This window comes from Polypterus senegalus, chromosome 17 (genome assembly GCF_016835505.1).
Source record: "Polypterus senegalus isolate Bchr_013 chromosome 17, ASM1683550v1, whole genome shotgun sequence".
Lineage (NCBI taxonomy): Eukaryota > Metazoa > Chordata > Cladistia > Polypteriformes > Polypteridae > Polypterus > Polypterus senegalus.
In genome coordinates this window covers 55411723-55432680 of record NC_053170.1, presented here as the reverse complement: position 1 = coordinate 55432680, position 20958 = coordinate 55411723, and positions in this window count along the sequence as shown.

The window sequence follows — 20958 nt, the reverse complement described above, 5'->3', positions numbered from 1 at the left end:
AAGTTAAAGTTTGATATTAAAATGTACTAGATTACATGGGTTCATAGGCAAACCTATATTCTATATGGCCCTCTGTAGTCATTACTGATAAATCGAGTTGTCACCAAAAACAATTGTCCACCCTGGTCTAGCTGAATAATTTCCATCAAATTACATTTGAATCACTCTGTAAATTATTGTGTGATTTTGATTCATATGTATGAAAACTATAGTGAGGTGGCTAAAGAAAAATGATAAATTTAAGCTGACATGCATGCTTATTCACAGGAAATAATGTGCTCTTTTTGAATTAATCTTCAGTCCTTTAATACATGTGGAAATAATGAGCATGGATTAGTAATGTAAAATTGCCTTTCCCTAACAGTTCCCCATGAATGGTCCATATTTATGGAAATAGAAAGTGAGGGGCTCAATTGAGATAGAAAATAAAATTGGTGACAAAGGACAGCCCTGTATCATTCCACATACTAAAGCAAAATAATGAAAATGTATAGTGCTAAGGAAAAGGTTAGCATTTTTGTTTACTTTGTATATTGTGGTATGCAGTATATTAATCTTCCCCAGAAACTTACAGTATGTCTATGAGTCAACCATTATTTAAAATTATTTACATTTATTTAAAAGAAAAAACTTTCAAAGTGGCTTGAAATGACAATCTATGAGATACCCATACAAATGTGAAATCGATGCCTTAAAATTTACAGAACACTTGTGTCTCAAAATTTCAGAAAGCATACCCTTTGTGTTTCAGAGGTATGGTTATTACTGAAAACAAACCTTGAAGCAATTTATTTTTATAACAGATAGAGAAACAAATATCAGTTTACTACTCTGTAATTGGTGAGGGCCAGCTTCATGCAAACATGTCACAGGGAAAACTAGAAGACCTGAAGTAGAATAGCATGAATCAAAGCATGCATTTGTGAATATTTAGCACATCATTGCTCTTTATTGAAAAGTTTTGAAAATGCAAATTTTCAGGATGTTAAATTGAAATTAAAAAAATGGAGTGGCCATATAGCCTTTGGAGCATGGAAGGCAAGACACAAAACCCATTGTCATACACGTGCGCATATGAGGCAGTCTAAGAGATTAACTGAGGATAAGATGTCAGCTCGAGGGTTGATAAAGTGCACTGTCCTCTCTTCTGTCTTTTCTATAGATCAACAGAATGGAAACCTGATTAAACCAGCACCAACTTCCGCCCTCCTGTCAAGACCATGCCCTCCTGCTGACCTCACTTCTGCTAACCCCTGCATAGTCCCGACCTCTTCCTGCACAGCAACTACAAAAGCCCACACCTTTCTTTTCCTCAATCAGTCTACTTTGGGACTGTGTCTTTTTTTACCACTTGGTTGCTATTTTTTGTGCCCTATAATATATGGGGTGGATTTTTTTCTCTTGTCCTTCTGTTACACCATATATGAATCTACCTTCAGTGAGCTATGTCTGGCACATATCCACTTGCAGATTCTAAAAGATATCTCCGACACATTCTCAAACAACTTCAATTGAATCCTCTTTGTCTAAAAAACAAGCAAACCTATTGAGGAACCACATTTCAGGTTAATTGCACTGGCACTTTAATTCACTATCTTGAGTTAATGATCATAGCAGAGAATATGAAGGTACCATAAATGGAACATTTAAAGCTTTATTCAAAGCGCTACAACCACAGACTCATTCATAAAATCTGAACTAGTTCTTTGGTCAGCTCCACAATTCTCACTCGTAAAAAAAAAGGCTCCAAAGCACTTTAACTTCCTCAATTGAAAAGGCTGCCCCCCAATAACATGTAGACATTGACTCACAATTTTCAGGGTGAGGTCTGAGACCATAGATGTGAACCAGATAATTCTCTTCTTGACCACATCACCCTCAGGTGCAAACAGGTTCAATGTGCACCAGAGGTGAGGCCCTGTGGATCACCTATCCAGGTACAGCAAAACGGCAATGCCCCCCAAATTGATACTCTCTTTGTCTTAACTTCTCCCACATACTGCTCTCTGTGCTAAAAATTAAGAACAAATGACATTTTATAGGAGCTTCCACAAGATGCAAAGATATATGGGGTCATATTGGGAAATGGCCAGGTATATGTGCAAGAAAACCATGTTCCCCTAAAGCCTGTGCAAATATAAGTTCCCTCTTCCAGGGCAGGACAGGGAGTCTCTAACTGCTTTTTTTTTGTTGTTTTTTTTTTCTTACAGGACTTAGTTATACTAGGTTGAAGACTTTTTCTTCACTATCAGTGGCCACAAAAAGATCCTTGAGTTACCATCATGCAATGAACTAACCTTCTTCTGACCCCAGAGACTTGTGTTGGCCCAGGGACTTGTGTGTCTCAGTATAGATCAGGTTAAATGCAAAACAAAAATAATTTTGTTCTTAATTCATTCATTGACCACTTGTATTAGTTATACCTGCTCATTACTTGAATATTCCTACTCCTCCAAACTGCAGGAAATGTAAAACATATTATATATAACAAGCAGGCACGTTCAAGAGGTTTAGTATTTGTTGGACTAAACATCAGAAGTGATCTAACACTTTGATTGTGGTATGATTTTTAGTACCATTTGTGGTACTTGAAAGAAAAACCTTTCCATCTGAGATCTTCACACACTACAGTCATTAGAGCTTATAGAAAATGGAGCAATAAAAATAGAAATATCCAGTGAGTGGCCGTTCTTGTCAATAAAATAGGCCAGATGAGGAAGGCCAGACTTGTTCCACCCAAACAATAAAGTCACACTCAGATATAAAGGTCTTTACAGTGGTGTCTATAAGGGTATATCTGAATGTGCAAGGCATCTGTTCTTAAACATAATGGGGCTACCATGCTCTGACATATCTGCTGTGACATGCAATTGATGGTGTCAGAATTTGACATAAATATTATGAATCAAACCATCCATGACTTGCGACAGGCTGGTAATTGTGTGAGCAATGTTTTCTCTGCACATATTACTTCTACTAACAAGAATTGATAGTCATTTTAATGCCGCAGTGAAACAAAGTATTGCTGCTGACCTTGTCCATCCCTTTATGTGTACCCCCTTTCAAATAGGTACAGTATGTCCACCAGCATAATATTTCACATCATAAAACTTGTATCATCTCAAGCTAGTTCCACAAACATGGCATTTACTTCAGTTTACTCCAGTTGCCTGCAAAGTCACCACACTTCAAGCCAGCACAGCACTATTGGTATGAGGTGGAACAGAAGATTTATATCATAAATGTGCAGATGAAAAAACTGAGAGAACTGCAAAATACCATTGTGCCAACACAGACCAAAATTCCTAAGGAATGTTTCTAGGACCAAGCAGAATCCCTTCTTTGAAGAATTCAGACTCTTCTGGAGAAACAGGAGGTCCTATTTGGTACTAGACAGGTGTGCCTAATAAAGTGGTCACTTATATTTAGTGGTATATCTAGTATAACATTATATTAATATTCCACTTCTGGGTCCAGACCTGGGGGTAATGTTTGCTAGTGAGCTACTTGTGTACATACACAATACGGGGTCTGATCGGCAAAACCAACATGCTAAACCAAAATATTTTCATTTAAAAACATTGTAAAAAGGTCCCCACTCTTAACTTGTAATTCTTAGCCCTCAATAGCACAAACATTGGTTGCTTGTGTTAAAAAGGATACACTTTGCAAATAAGAAACAGTTGCACATTGCCAACATAAATATGGCTGATGTGACATTGAATGCTTGCATGGTTATCAATGAACATTGACATTATCAACAATACTGCTATGACCATCAAAAAGCACTACAAAATAACAGTGTCTGTAATTAAACCTTGTAGTATTAACATTTGTTTATATGTATATTTTTGCCTACTTTGAGGTTTGTAGTCACAAGGATTTAATTTATGATATTATTTTCATGTTTTGCTTTGAAATGTTAAAGTTGATCTTCAGTAATGCCTTAGTTTTCTTTATTTAAGCAATGACATTTTGAAGGTCACGTGACCTTGATCGGTGTACCCATGAAGTAATAGGAGTTGCACTATAAGTATGATGGTGATCCCTTGGTGGATACAAAATCATTTGATCTTTATAGCGATAGCTTTATTTCCTAGTACAACCTAGCATGTCCACACCAAAAAAATCCAAGATGGTGCTGCAGAATGTTAAAGTAATAAAAATAATGAACAATGTGAAAAATACCTCCAAAATATCAAGAATGATATATTCCCTAACATGTCAAAATATGAATTCATCAAACTTTGATTGAACACCACCAAGATTATTGCATTCAGTGTCTCTAATAATAAGGGACAAATTGTGCTGACAATCAGATAGTTCTCCTGGAGCCCAGAAAATCCTTAATCTAAAAGTCAGAGAAACGGTCTGTTCTGGAATTTTAGCACAGTGAAGTCTCAAGCCAGGTGTACAATGAAATGAGCTGACAAAATGAGGTTTCAACCGTTTCTTTTGTATAGAACTCTTTTTAAGATAATTCACATCTCTGGAAAAAATAATCTAGGATAACTTTAAACATGCTGTTTAGGCAATTGATAATATACATGTTACTGGAAAATTCTCTTAATAGTGGTAACTCCTGTCTTTCTTCCATAATTCAATTCAACCTCTCTGTTGATACTAGGGCCTACAATGCCCGTTCTAGTCTTTAACCTTGTCGCATATTATGTTATATGCCTCATCTCAAATATCTGTAAAGTCATTTATTGCTTCTGTGGTGTTGGTCAAGGTCCTATGACTGTCCCCCTACCCCAAATTTGCTATCCTGAATTAGTCGTGTGACCGTGGGGTTATATGCAGTTGAGCATGAACAAAGTTGGTAGGACTTTGAGACTTTTTGTAATTCCTTTGTTCTAGTGACAGAGTTTCTGTCATTCATATCATTGGTAATTACTGATTCAAAGCCACAGTAGTCAAGTACAAAAATACCTCTTACTGATCTGATCATTCAGGAGTTAATTATATAGTTAGTGCAACTAAATGAAATATATTACACTATGTAGACTTTTGTGACTTTTCCTTTCAAGAAATACTTTAAATATTAACAGAAAAATGTATGAGTTTGACTGGTTTCACTAGATCTATTAATATTTAATACCTCAGAGCTAGAAATGTTGATATAGCTAAATTGAGTGAAACAGCAGGTGGCAGCTGAATGAACCCAAACAGGATTTTTTTTGTGCCATTTAAGAATCTACATGCCCATTCATGTCATACAGACTTAGGACTACATTGATTAGTGAATGCTATGTAACTTGATTAGTAAATTACCAATCCATAAATAAAATATTGTAAAAATATACTAATTATAGCAAAGCACAACTTGAGGACAGCCCGATCAACCCAATATTGCACCTTAACATTTTTCATGAACTGTATTAACATGGTATCAAATAAAAATTAACAGGTACAGTAGTCAGTCTTCCATAATACTTCTTTCTCTGGGTGATTTTTAATATTTTAAAGCATTATTTATCAAGCAATTGTCTTCACAAATGCGGTCAGTTTTTGTAAAGTGGAAAAACGCTTACTGGATTTGGTATAATGATTGGATTATAATACTTACCAAGGCATGTGTCATACACAAAATCAGTTTAAATCACCTTAATAAGTTTATGAAAACATTTTCTCTGGACAAACACTCTCAACATTAAATTTCGGCCAATTTATAATTGCTGTTCAATTCTTTCAAATGTTGCAATAAACTTTGGCCATGATTTTTTGTTAATTTCAGTAGTTTAGTTTCAGTCTTCTTCTTCTTCATCTTTTCCCAATTCTATTTGGGGTTGATGTGCTTGATCAGTTTTCTCCAAACAGTTCGGTCCTGCACCTCCTAGCCAGTAAATCCCTTTCTTTTCAGAATTTATTTTACTTTATCCACTCACCCCTGCTTTGGCCTGTCTCACTTTGTCATCCCTTGTACTTCCATTCCCATCACTCTTTTGCCCACATATTCATCATCTCTCCTCATCAAATGTCCATCACTTCAGCCTACTTTCCTGTACTTTCTTAGATATCTCTCTCACTTTTGTTATACCTCTGATTGTCTCTTTTCTTATTCTGTCCTTTTTTGTAACTCCACACTTACATATCAACCTTTTCATTTCTGCCACATGTAACTTTTTCTCTTGTGCTCCCTTTGATGCCCAATTCTCAGCTCCATAAATCATTGATATTCTAACTACTATCTTAAAAACTTTTTCTTTAACCCTCGCCTTAATTCTTTGATCACACAATACTCCGTGTACCTTCTTCCAATTGTTCCTCTGACACTGCAGTCTATAAGTTATCTCTACATCTAGTTTTCCATCTTGAACTACTATTGATCATAGATATTTAAATTTATCCACTCTTTTCAGTTGCTTTCCCTGCAGGCTAACGTCTGAATCATGATCATCATTAAACCTCATATATTCTGTTTTCTTCCTGTTTATCTTCAACCCTCTGTCTTCCATAGCTTTTCTCCATTCTTCCAACTTCCTCACCACTTTCTCTTTTCTCGTGTTACACAACACAATATCATCAGCAAAAAACATGCACTATGGGGACTGGTCTTTTATCCCATTACTCAATACATCCAAAACCAGATCAAAAAAGTAAGGACTTAAAGAAGATTCCTGGTGCAGACTAGGATCTTGTCTGTTACCCCAAAACTGCTTTTAACCTGAGTCCTCTCTCCCTCATACATATCCTGGATAACCCGCACATACTTCTCTGATACTCATTTCTCTCTCATGCACTGTCAGACCTCTTGGCATGGTGTTCTATCATAAGCCTTTTCCAAATCAATAAACAGCACATGCAAACCTTTCTGTTTTTCTCAGTGTTTTTTATGAGCTGTCTCAATGCAAGGATAGCATTAGTTGTTCCTCTGCACGGCATAGAACCAAAATGCTCCTCGCCCATGGTGGTCTTTTCCCTAAGCTCATCTTTCATCTGCTTTATCTGACTAAAATCCTTAACAGTCTTTTTCCTCAACTTAGCTATTCGAAAATCATTCTTTCCTGCTCTTCATCTCCAATTTTCCATACACCTGCTACAAAACTTGTACCTTGGCTACTGCCTTCTTTGCCTCCTTGTTTGTCTGCCTATGTTTCTTCTTCCCTCACTGGTACTATTTCTTCTTTGTCTCCTTCCTAGGCTTAGTCATTACATTTCACAGTAATAAATGTTGCAATATGACAATGCGTGATTTCATTTTTCTTAACTCCCTGCTTTATCCCAACTTTCAGGAAGCATGCAAGAGGACAGCTAATTAGAATTAATTAGATTTTGATTATTTCTATAGAGTAAGATGACATTTAAAAACATACTTTAGAAACACAGTGTCAGATTTTGATATGCTGTTAATGAAACAGTAAATCAATAAACGTTTTACTCCTTTATCATGATTCAGAAGTACATTATTACTTTGCCATGGGATGTGTATGAATATACAGTGTTGGAGGGACTGAGTTAATGTATCACAGATGACATCAAAATTTTTGTGGATAACACAGTTCCCACAAAGACAGGGTGCTATTTTCCCAAAAACAAACCATGAATCACAAAAGGCTAGAAAGCCTTACTGAATATGAAGAAAAGACCCTTCAGGTGTGAAGATAAGGATGAAATTAAGCGAGTGTAGTCAGAATTAAAGAAGCATCTCTGTGAGAGGAAGTATCTACTAAACAGACAAACTTGAGCACAAGTTACAACAAAACAGCATGAAGGAAGTGTAGGATGGGGTGAGGTCTGTCACTTGCTACATGCACTCTAAAATACACATGCAGAGGAATGAAACAATAGCAAAGCTAATGAACTGATCCAGTTCTTCAACAGGTTTGAGTCATTCTTATCAGTACAGCCCTCCTCCAATAATGATAGCCACTGTGTGTAAGCTGAGGAGGTTCCAGAATCCCAACTTTCTTCTGCACCCAGCATGACCTTTGCCTATAATTTTATCACACCTGTGGTCTCCAGACTCCCTCCTTTACCTGGACTGTGTGTCTCTGCTGATCAAATCAGAAGAGAGCAGGGAACATTTCTTCGGAGTTTTGTTTTGTGTGTTGATTTTAGTTTGTTCTACATCCTGTTGGGCGAACATATACTACAACCGAGATGATCTTCTTAAGATCAGAGTCTGCTGTGAGGGTAATGTTACAGCAGAATTCATTCACTCGCATAGCGTTCCAGTGGATATAGCCAGGATTCCCGGCTCCCCATGGATTACCATCCCCGGAGGCTGATGACGAAGATGGCACAGAGAGAGAAAGCATAAGTGAGGATGCAGGGCCGGCGCGCTAGCTAAACTACGGAGACAGCCTCACAAACCTCCGTTTCCAAGCCTTTTCCTCGCTAATGCCAGATCTATTGTCAACAAGATGTATGAACTGAAGCTTCAGGTTGCATCAGACTGCATGATCAAGGACAGTTGCTTGTTTGTGTTCACGGAAACCTGGCTTCATCCATGCATACTGGACTCAGCTATTGAGCTAACAGGCTATACATGGTGGCTCTACAACAGGACTAGAGGCTCCGGTAAGAGCAGAGGAGGGTGTGTGTGTGTGTGTGTGTGTGTACAATAATAACTGGTGCACGGACGCAGTGATAGGGGATAGACATTGCTCCCCTGACTTGGAGTACATGACTGTGAAATGTAGACCTATCTATTTACTGCGGGAGTTCAATGTGGTAGTGATCTGGAGCATCAGGGGAGCTATGCATGTCTCCTCTTTATTGATTTTTGCATATTCAAAAGGGAAGCATCCAGGTCATCCATCTAAAAGATATGGAGGCAATAGGGCTCTTAAGATTCACCCTGCAGGTCCAGATCTTTAGTCATACCTGGTGTTGAGACTTTAACAGGTTTGGATTAACTGTTGCAGGTCTCACAGATCTAAATTTAACAACTCTAGCTATGCTTAACTCTTCAATGAAACCATTATCTTGACAGCCATCAACAACTGAATCTTTGAGACCAGAAAAATGCTAGCCCACATTGATATTAAAAGAATTTCTTATTTATTAAACACAAAGATAAAATGCAAAGATAAAAGATCAAATTCAAAATATAAATACAATAGAAAATAATATATCTACAACAAGAAAGACATCAATTCAGACCTTCTTCTCTATCGACAAACAAACTCTCTCTTTTCAAATCTCATTGGGTTTTTATCTAGAATTCCTGGTCCAGGAACAGAAGTTTTGACTTGCCCAGGACATTACCCTACTGAGATGGTGTAATACTACTTTAGACATTGACAGTTTTATTTTACATCTAATAATCCTTAACACATGATTAAAGTTACATGCATTGGAGATCCTAAATTATCCCAAGTGTGGGCCTTGTGTGTGCTCTGCGGTGGGCTGGCGCCCTGCCCGGGTTTGTTCATGCCTTGCACCCTTAATTTTAATTTTTTAAGAATTAAAATTAGGCCCAATAAACATATTAGTAGTAAATAAAAGGGTTCTAATTAATATATTGGTTAAAGTGAAAACCTGCAGCCATAGCAGAATTCTACGCCGTGTGTAGAGTTCGCACTATAACATGACGTAAGCACAAAAGCCGAAATGTGCTTATACACAAAAAATTCTAGATGCAGGAATCTGTGTGTTCGCCAACTTCCACATTCTTCCGCTACATAAATCCCGGTCAGTAACACTCGTGCATGCACCTGCTGTCCCGCCCTAACTGCTCTCAGAATTACACCTCTTTGAATATGCAAATCAATATAAATAGCCATTAAGATCAGCCTTCTGTGAAAAGACAATGGGAAAAACATGGGGGAAAATATAAGAATTTCAGCGAATACCAAGTGGAGGCAAAGGAAAAACATACTATTTGTTGATTTAAACAGTGGAATAATCAACAAAAGGAAGTTGATCAAGTGACACAGTGTGTCGGAGAAACTTGAAAGCTCAAGTTCACAAAGTTGCACAGTGCCCAAAATAAAAAAAAAGTTGTTACATATCAACGTCACCGTGAAAAGACGAGTCGTAGCCCACCAGCTGAGTGTCATATGAAAGCTTATTAGGGTACAGAGGAAAAAAAAATAGGCACACAGTGGGAAAAAAGCACAAAATATCAACTTTAATCTCGAAATTTCCACTTTAATCACGTAGTTTATTTTGTCATTAAAGTAGAACATCATAAACTTCATCTTAAAGTTGTTTATTAGTTTCTCAAATCCCATCGTAACTAAAGTAGCACGTTAAATGCTTTGTTTTGTATTTGATCTTCTATGTGCTCTATGTGTGTGAATCACTACATGTTTCTTAAACCGGCTTTCTCTTCCTCCGACAGGACACAGAATCCATTACATTTGTGATATTACAGCTCCCTGAATAATTAAAATACTGAGATATATACATGATATCATTTTCATGATGATAGTAGGTAAATCATGTTATTAAACATGGGAACACGGTGGCGCAGTGATTGTTCATGTCTCAGCTCTGTAATTGACGTTAAGCCATCTATAAGCTTAGAACGCAGATTCTTCAAAACTTTTAAGGAACATCGAAATATCTTCATAGTACGTATTTAATTATTCTATCCATCTGTCCTTCCAGTGTCACGCCAGTCCTAGTAAGAATTCAGCACGAGGCAGGAACAATCCGTGAACGGAGCGCAAGCTAATAACTACCGCTGCGGTACCGTGTCCTGGCATGTTTAATAATTGACAATATTGATTATTTAAATGAAGTTAAAGTTTTATCTGTATAGTATAATAAACATATTCTGCTGCATTTCATCTTAAAAATGATGTCGTCATCATATGTAAATATGCATTTTATGAAGTGCCTCAGGTTGTGCAATATTGTAACTGTAGTGCAAGTTTACAGTGAGGTAATTGTACTTATAAGTACAGACATTTCTACAAGGAGCACTTGATTGAGTGCGTTTATAGTTTTTGGGATGAAACTCTTTCTGAACTGCAAGGTCTGTACAGGAAAGGCTTTGAAACATTTGCCGTGTGAAAGCAGTTCAATAGACAGCATGGCTGAGGCAGTGTGTGCTTGATGCTGTATACCGATAAATTCTCTTTCTCAGCTTCTCTAGATCTTTGATTCCCCACTCAGATATAGTGATATAAATACTCTGAGTGGTGCAGTGAGAGTAATATGGAAAAAAATGATCCACTGTGGCAACCCCTAACGGGAGCAGTTGAAAGAAGAAGGTGCAGTGAGAGTAACAATGCTAAAACAGCTATTGTATTCAGAATAGTTTGACCATTCCTTGGACCATTATATTGTTACAGGTTAATTACAATCAGATGCATTAAACTAATCTATACTAATAAAAGGCAAAGCCCTCACTGACTCACTCATCGCTAATTCTCCAACTTCCCATGTAGGTAGAAGGCTGAAATTTGGCAGGCTCATTCCTTACAGCTTCCTTACAAAAGTTAAGCAGTTAACGGTCATAACTGAATCCTACTTACGTACATATATACGTCCATAGCCTGCAGCTCAGTCGCTGTGTGAGGCGGAGTTGCGTCCCCCATCTCCACGCCTCCCACGTAATTGGCTGCCTGCCCATATAAGGCCGTCTGTCGCTCCACTCTCTTCATTCCCTTCCTTGCTTCATCACAGTATTTATGTCTCCTTGCTGATAACTGCAGCCTTTTTATTTAATCCACAGCTTCTCCACTGTTTTATTGTTTGTTTATTACGCTTATAGTTATTGTGTAGGTATTTTAGACTTAGTTTACATTGTTCAGGTACCCATTTCTTTTATCATTCTAACTATACCCCCATTAACATGTCTATCGAGGTGATCATCATCAATCAAAGAACTGTCGCTTACCGAGTGGTTTCCATGCCTGGAGATGCCGCCTGCCTTTTCCATTTTCTGTGTTACATATTGCACGGCCATATCAGGCTCACTCTTGATATCCGGAGGAACATTCTGTCTTATGTATTGAATGACTGGGACAGGTTTAAGGTGTGGACTGATGACGGTACAGGAGATAATTATACTACACAGGAGCACTATAAGAGTGAAATGCTTAAGCCCTTCACCTATGCTTCTGCATGTGAGTTGATGGCTGCCGCTGAATTGTTCAGTTGTTGCTTTCAAGTGTACCGAAATGGCCAAATATTTTGCACCTTTGGAGAACCGCCAATGCCTCTTAAACATCTTAGATTCACAGGTGACGATTTGAGTAGTAGACACTTCAATGTTTATGAATGTTTCAACTCTCAAAAGCTGGATGCGAAGTTATTGACGAAGCCGGTTGTTTGCTTACAACGCTTGACAGATGCCGAATGTCACTTCAACACAAGTCCTGCAAATACTAACGTAATTGAAACAAACCATGAAACTCAAACCGATTATGACAGCAGCAATCCAAGCTGTGAGAAAACAGTAAAAAGGAGGCGTGTCAGATGTCGTGGTACATTTTCTGATGCAGCTAGACCAGGGGTCCTCAATCCCAGTCCTGGAGAGCCGCAGTGGCTGCAGGTTTTTGTTCTGATCTGGTTGCTTAATTAGAAAGCAATTCTTGCCAATAAAGCACTAACAAGCTATGAAATTAAATTAACTCTGCTATGTCAGGACATTCTCATATCCTAGATTTTCTTTCCCTTTCTATCATGCAAATGATTTGAAGGCTAAAATGGATGAGTAATTCTCAGTCCTTCACTTTTTTCTCTTCATTTTCCTTCCAAGTATTTAATTAAACCCAATAGTGCAGATAAATACACACAGGTGTAAATGTAAATAAGCTAAATGGAGAAATGCTGCTCTCTCTTGTCATTTGCATTTTATTGATAATAAGGAGCAATTAAAATAGCTGTTTAAGACAAAATTAAGCAATAAGGGCTCAAAATCACTAAAGTGAAGCAGAAGTGTTACTTTAGCAATAAGTGCTTTTTATTAAGCAACTGGGTTGGAGCAAAAACCTGCAGCCACTGCGGCTCTCCAGGACCGTGATTGAGGACCCCTGAGCTAGACGGAAACAACTTTGTGACGCGGCCGCCAAATACTCGCAGTAAAATCCACAAGTTCATAAAGACGCTGTCGCTAAGTACTCGCAGAAAAATCCACAAGTTAATAGACACTCTGTCGCTAAATACTCGCAGGCAATTCCACAAGTTCATAGACACACTGCCGCTAAATATTCGCAGGCAAATCTACAAGTTAATACCAGGAATGCCTGTTAAACATCTTAGATTCACGAGTAGCAATTTGGGTAGTGAACACTTCGATGAATAAAATCTGTTATCTTTACAACGGTTGACAAACACGGAATGTAACTTGAACACAACACGTCCTCCAAATACAAACCTGATTGAAAGAAATAATGATAATCAAATCCTTGATGACAGCAACACTCATAACAGTGACAAAACAATTACATTGACAATCATGTTACATTATTTTTAAAATATTTCCTTTTCTTTTTCATAACTTCTTTAACACACTACTTCTCCGCTGCGAAGCGCAGGTATTTTGCTTGTAAACAATATGCGGTTAATTTCAGTGTATTTATAAAGCCACGTCAGGGATGTTGATCTAAAAAAGAAAGGATAACCACACAGGAACAGTAGCACTGCTTTGATGCTGGGTGCCGCCAGTCTGCAAAACCGAGTGCAGAACTTGCATACGACAGGGTATGAGGTACCGTGGAAATGTGCTTTTGCTTTACGCCAAGTTTAGGTTTTATACATCACAATTTGAATGTAGAAACGTTCTTATGCAACATTTCTTTGCGAACGCACCGTTTATACATGAGGCTCCTGGACTGTAACTGAGGACCTCTGATCTGCAAAGTAGCTCAAATTTGTCTTTGATAAATAAAGGCACTAACAAAGCATAGAGTTAAACACCAACTTTCATTATCTTCAAGGACTGAGTTCTAATTAGAACACTGACTGGAATGAAAACCCATAGCCACTGTGGCCCTCCAGGACCGTGATTGAGGACCCCTGCATTATTATGATTAAAAGCGTAATAGTTGAAAAGTTTACATTTTTGAAGAGTACTTGACAGAGGAACTGCTTAGTTTTTAAAATTTCCAAAATAACTACCAAATTGTGTCCCGCCAGTTTCAACATTTTTATTATAAAAGTCTCTCTAGTCCATTTCTAGCCTGATTCAGTTCTCTGGCTGAGCTTGTTGAGACAGTGTGGAGTATTTTCTAGACAGCATTGGTAACTCACTTTCGACAAAATAATCACTTAAGTAGGTGTATTCAGAAAGTATTCAGATCTCTTCACATAAATTAAATTAAGTAAATTCACTTACATTAAATTGATTGCACATCATTAGGAAAAGCACACTCTTTTCTATACGAGGTCCCACAGTTGACAACATGTATTAGAGCAAAGACCACGCCATGAGGTCGAAAGAAGTGTCTGCTGAGCTTTGACACAGGATTGTGATGATGCATAGCTCTGGGAAAGGCTACAAAAGATTCTTGCAATAATTAAGGTTTCCAAGAGCACAGTTGCCTTTATAATTCATAAACAGAAGAAGTTTGGAACAACCACAACGGAGCAATTGAATGAGGAGGGCCATAGCAAAAAAACGATGGTCACACTGGCTGAATTCCAGGAAACCTTTCTAGCGATGGGAGAAACTTCCAAAAGGACAACATCAATTTTTAATAAATATGCAAAAATTCCTAAAATCATATTTTTGCTCTGACATTCCTATGTATCGATTGTTGCTTGACAAGGGGAAAATGAATATAAATGATTTTAGCAAAATGCAAAATAGAAAATTGTTAAAAAAAAAATTTGCTCTGAATACTTTCTGAATACACTACTAGAATTTTGATCAAAATAATGGCATTTAAGTTAGTTCTGTTCACAGCGGTCAAATATACTGTATGCTTACACTTTAAGGGATGTTAATTGATGCATAAAATATCACTAATATAATATAACCAATTCAAAAAATAGAAAAACTAACAGTTTTCACATACATTTAAAAAAAATATATACGTATCCTGTACATATATATATATATAGTAAACTGCTCAAAAAAATTAAAGGAACACTTTGAAAACACATCAGATCTCAATGGGAAAAAGAAATCCTCCTGGATATCTATACTGATATAGACTGGGTAATGTGTTAGGAACAAAAGGATGCCACATCGTTTGATGGAAATGAAAATGATCAACCTACAGAGCCCTGAATTCAAAGACGCCCCAAAAATCAGAGTGAAAAAATTATGTGGCAGGCTAGTCCATTTTGCCAAAATTTAATTGCAGCAACTCAAAATTGTACGCAGCACTTTGTATGGCCCCTGTGTTCTTGTATACATGCCTGACAACATCGGTGCATGCTTCTAATGAGATGACAGATGGTGTTGTGGGGGATCTCCTCCCAGATCTGGACCAGGGCATCACTGAGCTCCTGGACAGTCTGAGGTGCAACCTGGTGGCATTGGATGGACTGAAACATAATGTCCCAGAGGTGTTCTATTGGATTTAGGTCAGGAAAGTGTGGTGGCCAGTCAATGGTATCAATTCCTTCATCCTCCAGGAACTGCCTGCATACTCTCACCACATGAGGCCAGGAATTGTCGTGCACCAGGAGCCACTGTACCAGCATAGGGTCTGACAATGGGTCCAAGGATTTCATCCTGATACCTAATGGCAGCCAAGGTGCCTTTGTCAAGCCTGTAGCGGTCTGTGTGACCCTCCATGGATATGCCTCCCCAGACAATCATTAACCCACCACCAAACTGCTCATGCTGAATGCTGTTACAGGCAGCATAATGTTCTCCATGGCTTCTCCAGACCCTTTCACTTCTGTCACGTGCTCAGGGTGAACCTGCTCTCATCTGTAAAGCACAGGGCACCAGTGGTGCATCTGCCAATTCTGGTATTCTATGGCGAATGCCAATCGAGCTGCATGCTGCTGGGCAGTGAGCTCAGGGCCCATTAGAGGACATGGGGCCCTTGGGTCACCCTCATGAAGTCTTTCTGGTTGTTTGGTCAGAGACATTCACACCAGTGGCCTGCTGGAGGTCATTTTGTAGGGCTCTGGCAGTGCTCATCCTGTTCCTCCTGCCCAAAGGAGCAGATACTGGTCCTGCTGATGGGTTATGGACCTTCTATGGCCCTCTCCAGCTCTCCTAGAGTAACTGCTTGTCTCCTAGAATCTCCGCCATGCCCTTGAGACTGTGCAGGGAGACACAGCAAACCTTCTGGCCATGACACGTATTGATGTGCCATCCTGGAGAAGTTGGACTACCTGTGCAACCTCTGTAGGGTCCAGGTATCGCCTCATGCTACCAGTAGTGACACTGACTGTAGCCAAATGCAAAACTAGTGAAGAAACAGTCAGAAAAGATGAGGAGGGAAAATGTCAGTGGCCTCCACCTGTTAAACCATTCCTGTTTTGGGGTCATCTCATTGTTGCCCCTCTAGTGCATCTGTTGTTAATTTCATTAACACCACAGCAGCTGAAACTGATTAACAACCCCCTCTGCTACTTAACTGACCAGATTAATATCCCATAAGTTTCATTGACTTTATGCTATACTCTGATTAAAAAGTGTTCCTTTAATTCTTTTGAGCAGTATATATACACATTTCAGATATAGATAAGGTCATGCCTTGGTTTTGGTTTCTCAACAAAATTGTAATCTTCAATTATATATAAAACTAGTTGAAATACCCGGTGTTGACCTAGAGGATAATAAAGTGTTTTTTTTAATTGTTTGACAAAAATATTATAAAAAAAACGCAACTTTAAAATTATCAAACAATGAAAAATCACTAATGTGCTTGTCTTGCAGTCTTGTATGTATGTTATCATCCAGTTGACGCTCGGAACCGGCCAACTCTATTTAATTTCAAAAGCAACAGGCACGCAGTGCTGCTCATACACAAAGAATGCTGGCAGTCACCTCCAGTTCGCCCTCTGGTGGTCATTCCGAGTGTCAACTGGATGATACCGTGCATACAAGACTGCAAGATTATCCCCCACACTACCCAGAGGGGGTTTGATTTCACCCTACAGTATTTTTAGTCGACCAATGAGAAACATGTGTACCAAGTTTCATGAAAATCGCTCCAGCCGTTCAGAAGTTATACTAGAATATACGCACATACAAACACACGTACATTGACTTTTATATATATAGATTATATTCTCACCTTCTAAAATAGTTTCTAAAATAAGTATTTGAAAGTACAACCCCAGCTTAGAAAAAGTTGGGATGGTATGCAAAAATGCAATTAAGGTATAAATGGTGTGGTCATTTTGGAGCAGAGAAGGGTAAAGGAGCTCCAATTTTCCTACAAATTTGTAAGGAAATTATTTAGATTTTTAAAGCAATGTTTCTCAAAAGTAAATCAGAAGGGATTTGGGTATTTCACCCTCAACTTTGCAAAAAGTTAATAAAAGATTCAAGGAATCTGGAGAACTTCTGGTGCATAAAGAGCAAGTGTGCAAGCCTTAACTGATGCCTCAGCTGGTGCCACACCAAGGGCCATCATTCATCAATGACATGTGTGTGTTAATTGGTGATTCCAGATTGGTCCAGCGTGTGTATCTGTGTGTGTGTGTGAGTGTGTGTGAGAGAGAGAGAGAGAGAGAGAGAGAGATAGAGAGAGAGAGAGATAGAGAGAGAGACCTCTGATGCACTAGCATCCTGTTAGGCAAGATCACAACTTGCACTCAGTGCTTGCAGAATAGGCACCTGTGTCCTCAAATTGAACATTTCAATTTTGAAAATTTTGCTATGTAAATTGCCCTGAGGCCCAAATTGGGTTTTAACATTCATATCATGACATATACAAGTCGATTGGGACAGTATGGAAAATGCAAATAAAAACAGAAATGGGAGATTTCAAAATTAGCTTTAGCCCCTAACCCATCACAGATAGTATAAAGACAAGATATTTAATGTTTAGTCTGATCAACTTCATATTTTTTGTAAATATAAATCCTTTCTTGCCATTGAGGCCATACTACAAATTCCAAAAAATTTGGAGTAACATATACTACCGTAAAGATGACACCTCCTCTTCTTCATGGACACCCGTACATATTTCAGCAAGATGATGCAGAACCAATACAAAGGTATGGCTACATACGAAGAGGGTGCAGTTGCTAGGTTGGGCTGCCTGCAGTGCTGACCTGTCCCAAATTGAGAATGTGAGGCGCATTTTGAAAAAAAGAAAAAAAAATCAATGAAAACCCCATACTGTCACACACCTTAAGACTTGTTTAAAAACAGAATGGGACAAAATTATACCTGGACCATTCAATAGATTGGTGTCCTCAGTACCTAAATGTTTATTAAGTGTTGTGAAAAAAAAAATACAATCTTACAAAGTGGTGAATTCTTTACTATCCAAACATTTTTGTAGATATGTAAAAAAAGTATTTTTGAAAAAAAAACAACAAAACAATAAAATATATTAGTTGTACCATCAATTAATGAGCTGTTAATATTGTTTTTAAGTCAAAGATCATTTACTCATCACTTTCCATACCAGCCCGACATTTTGAAAGTTTGGGTTGCATTATTCTTGAAAAAAATATATGAATTGGGTCAAATTACAGCAGAATCTAACTCGCTTGCACGGCAGCATGGTGAATATTGCTGTCATAAATGCAACCTAAAACTCCCAGACCTGCTAAACCTAATTTTAGGGTTATGGTGACACTGGGTACAAGACAGGGAACAGCCCTGGACAGGACACCAGTCCATCGCAGGGCTCAGCTGCTCATACTCACAGAATGGCAGAACCCAGAATGCTTGGATTGTGACATGGCAGTGCTAACTGCTGTGCTACTCTGCCACTCTATCAGGAACTTGTCAAAATATGTTTATATCATGTGAAAAACAGTTTATTTATTTGTGTGTTTGCTCATAATGTATTGAAAAGACAAAGTGATTAAAGATTTTCTTATAAATCTGAGCTTAAGACAAGGTATATGTAAATTAAATGAATAACCTACCAGACTAGCATAAGCCACTGATCTGACTCTAGCCTAAGATAATAAACAGCATAAATCTTAATGTGTATGTCCACATTTTTGTAACAAATGAAGAAAAAGAAGAATCCCTAGCATGCACCTGAGGAGAAATACATTTCTTTGAAAATGAAAGTTCCATTTTGAATATCTGATCACAAATAGGAATTGAGTATAAAGGGATAAAACATCTGAGACTGAAATTTTCTTTGGTAAGATGTTTAGAAAAAGCATTTCTTCTGCGAGTATTAGCAGCACTACATCAAGATACATTAAAACAGCAACTTGACAACAAAACACTGCTTGTACTCATCATTAAATAGTAACTAAACTACATTTCAATAGAACTTAGTGTTACAATGCAGTAGAGCAATTGCAAAAAAATTAATAACTCCAGAATATTAATTAATTGCTATTTACTGTATTTTATACAGCTACTTTCATAACAAGCAGTATCACTATTTCCTTTATAACTTCTTTTGTGTCTTCTTATTTTACATTATAAAACTTTATGCTAAATCTTTTTCAGATTTATAACCCAAGCATATTGCTGCAAATTACAGTATGTCTGTCCATGGTTTGAATAAAGAGTCGATGCCTGCTGAAAATAATATTATTAGATACCAGGAGTATGGGAACACTAATGAGGGGGTGTTTTAAGGATTTTTTTTTTAATTCCACACATCATGTTCATTATAAAACATTAGTAATTACATCCAAACTGAAATGTGTCCAACAGTGATTTATAACCTACTGTACAGAGGAAACACATGCCTGACTGGTTTTTATGTTTATTGAAATGGAAATGCTAAGCCACTGTTGACTGCATCACAATGAAAAGTATTGCTATTTTAACATATATCATGTGGTTCATGATTGAATATGCACAATTTAGAGAGAAAACAGTCAAGCCTATAGGTATAAATATCCTTGAACAAAACATGGTATTGTATACTTGATACATCACAATATATATCTTAACATCAGTGAAAAAACACTTTAAAAATCATCACAGTGGTCAATTTTTTTTTTGTTGGAAATAGAACACTAAAGAAACGCAGCCACATAAGAAGCTGCACAGTGAAACCGTACAGACATCTGAATTAGGCAAAGATAAGGGAATATGTCTTGAACTAGACTGTAAAATCTCTGTTAATGGAGGAGATAGAACTCATGCAGATGTTTGAAAAATACTGGTGATAGTCTGACTCGCCTCTAACCACAGTATTATCTCTGTATTCAGATTTATCAGTCGAAAGTATTCAGTCTCCTGCACTAGAGTTGCCTGCCTGGAGATATAGTTAACAAATGTAGGGATACTCACAAGTCTCTCTATCAATGCCACATTATTTGGTCCAGTGGATGACAGAATCACCTAAATGGAACTTCAGGTTACAGAGGAAAAAACATTGCTGTGAATGCTTAAAAGAGTACTTGATTTTGACTCTGTAGTCCTTCAGGAAAACTTCAACGCACACATAGGAGTAATGGAGTAGCATGTTTGAACTATTGCCTGTTTTCTGTTAAAGTCATCAGTTGTCCAAAAGAAGTACAAAAACAAGATTGCTGCTAAGTAGAGATATAAAGTAGCAAAGTACAACCACTTCATTATTTTACATAAGTACATTTTTCTATTCGTACTTCATTTGAGTAAATTTCATTTAGGGCTCTTTTATTTTTACCCCACTATATTTTCAGGTCAAATAGCAGAAATAAATTGCTTTTGTTTTTTTAATTTTCCAGCATGTCTTTGCTACTTGTTCCACAGACTAAACTATTATAAATCTATAAAAAAAAATTAGGAGTGTTCTTAACTTTGGTTAAACTTCATCATTGGTCAGCTTCAGCCAATAGAATGCCATACTGTATATCATTCAAAAATAAAAGCACCATACTGAGCCTTCCACTGCTCATTTGGTAAGTCATTCCCATGCTTTCCGCTCACTTCTGAAGCATGGAAACTGAATGCGACTTTTTTCAAAGGTCATATTTAAACACTATGTTCAAATTTGTAAAATGCAA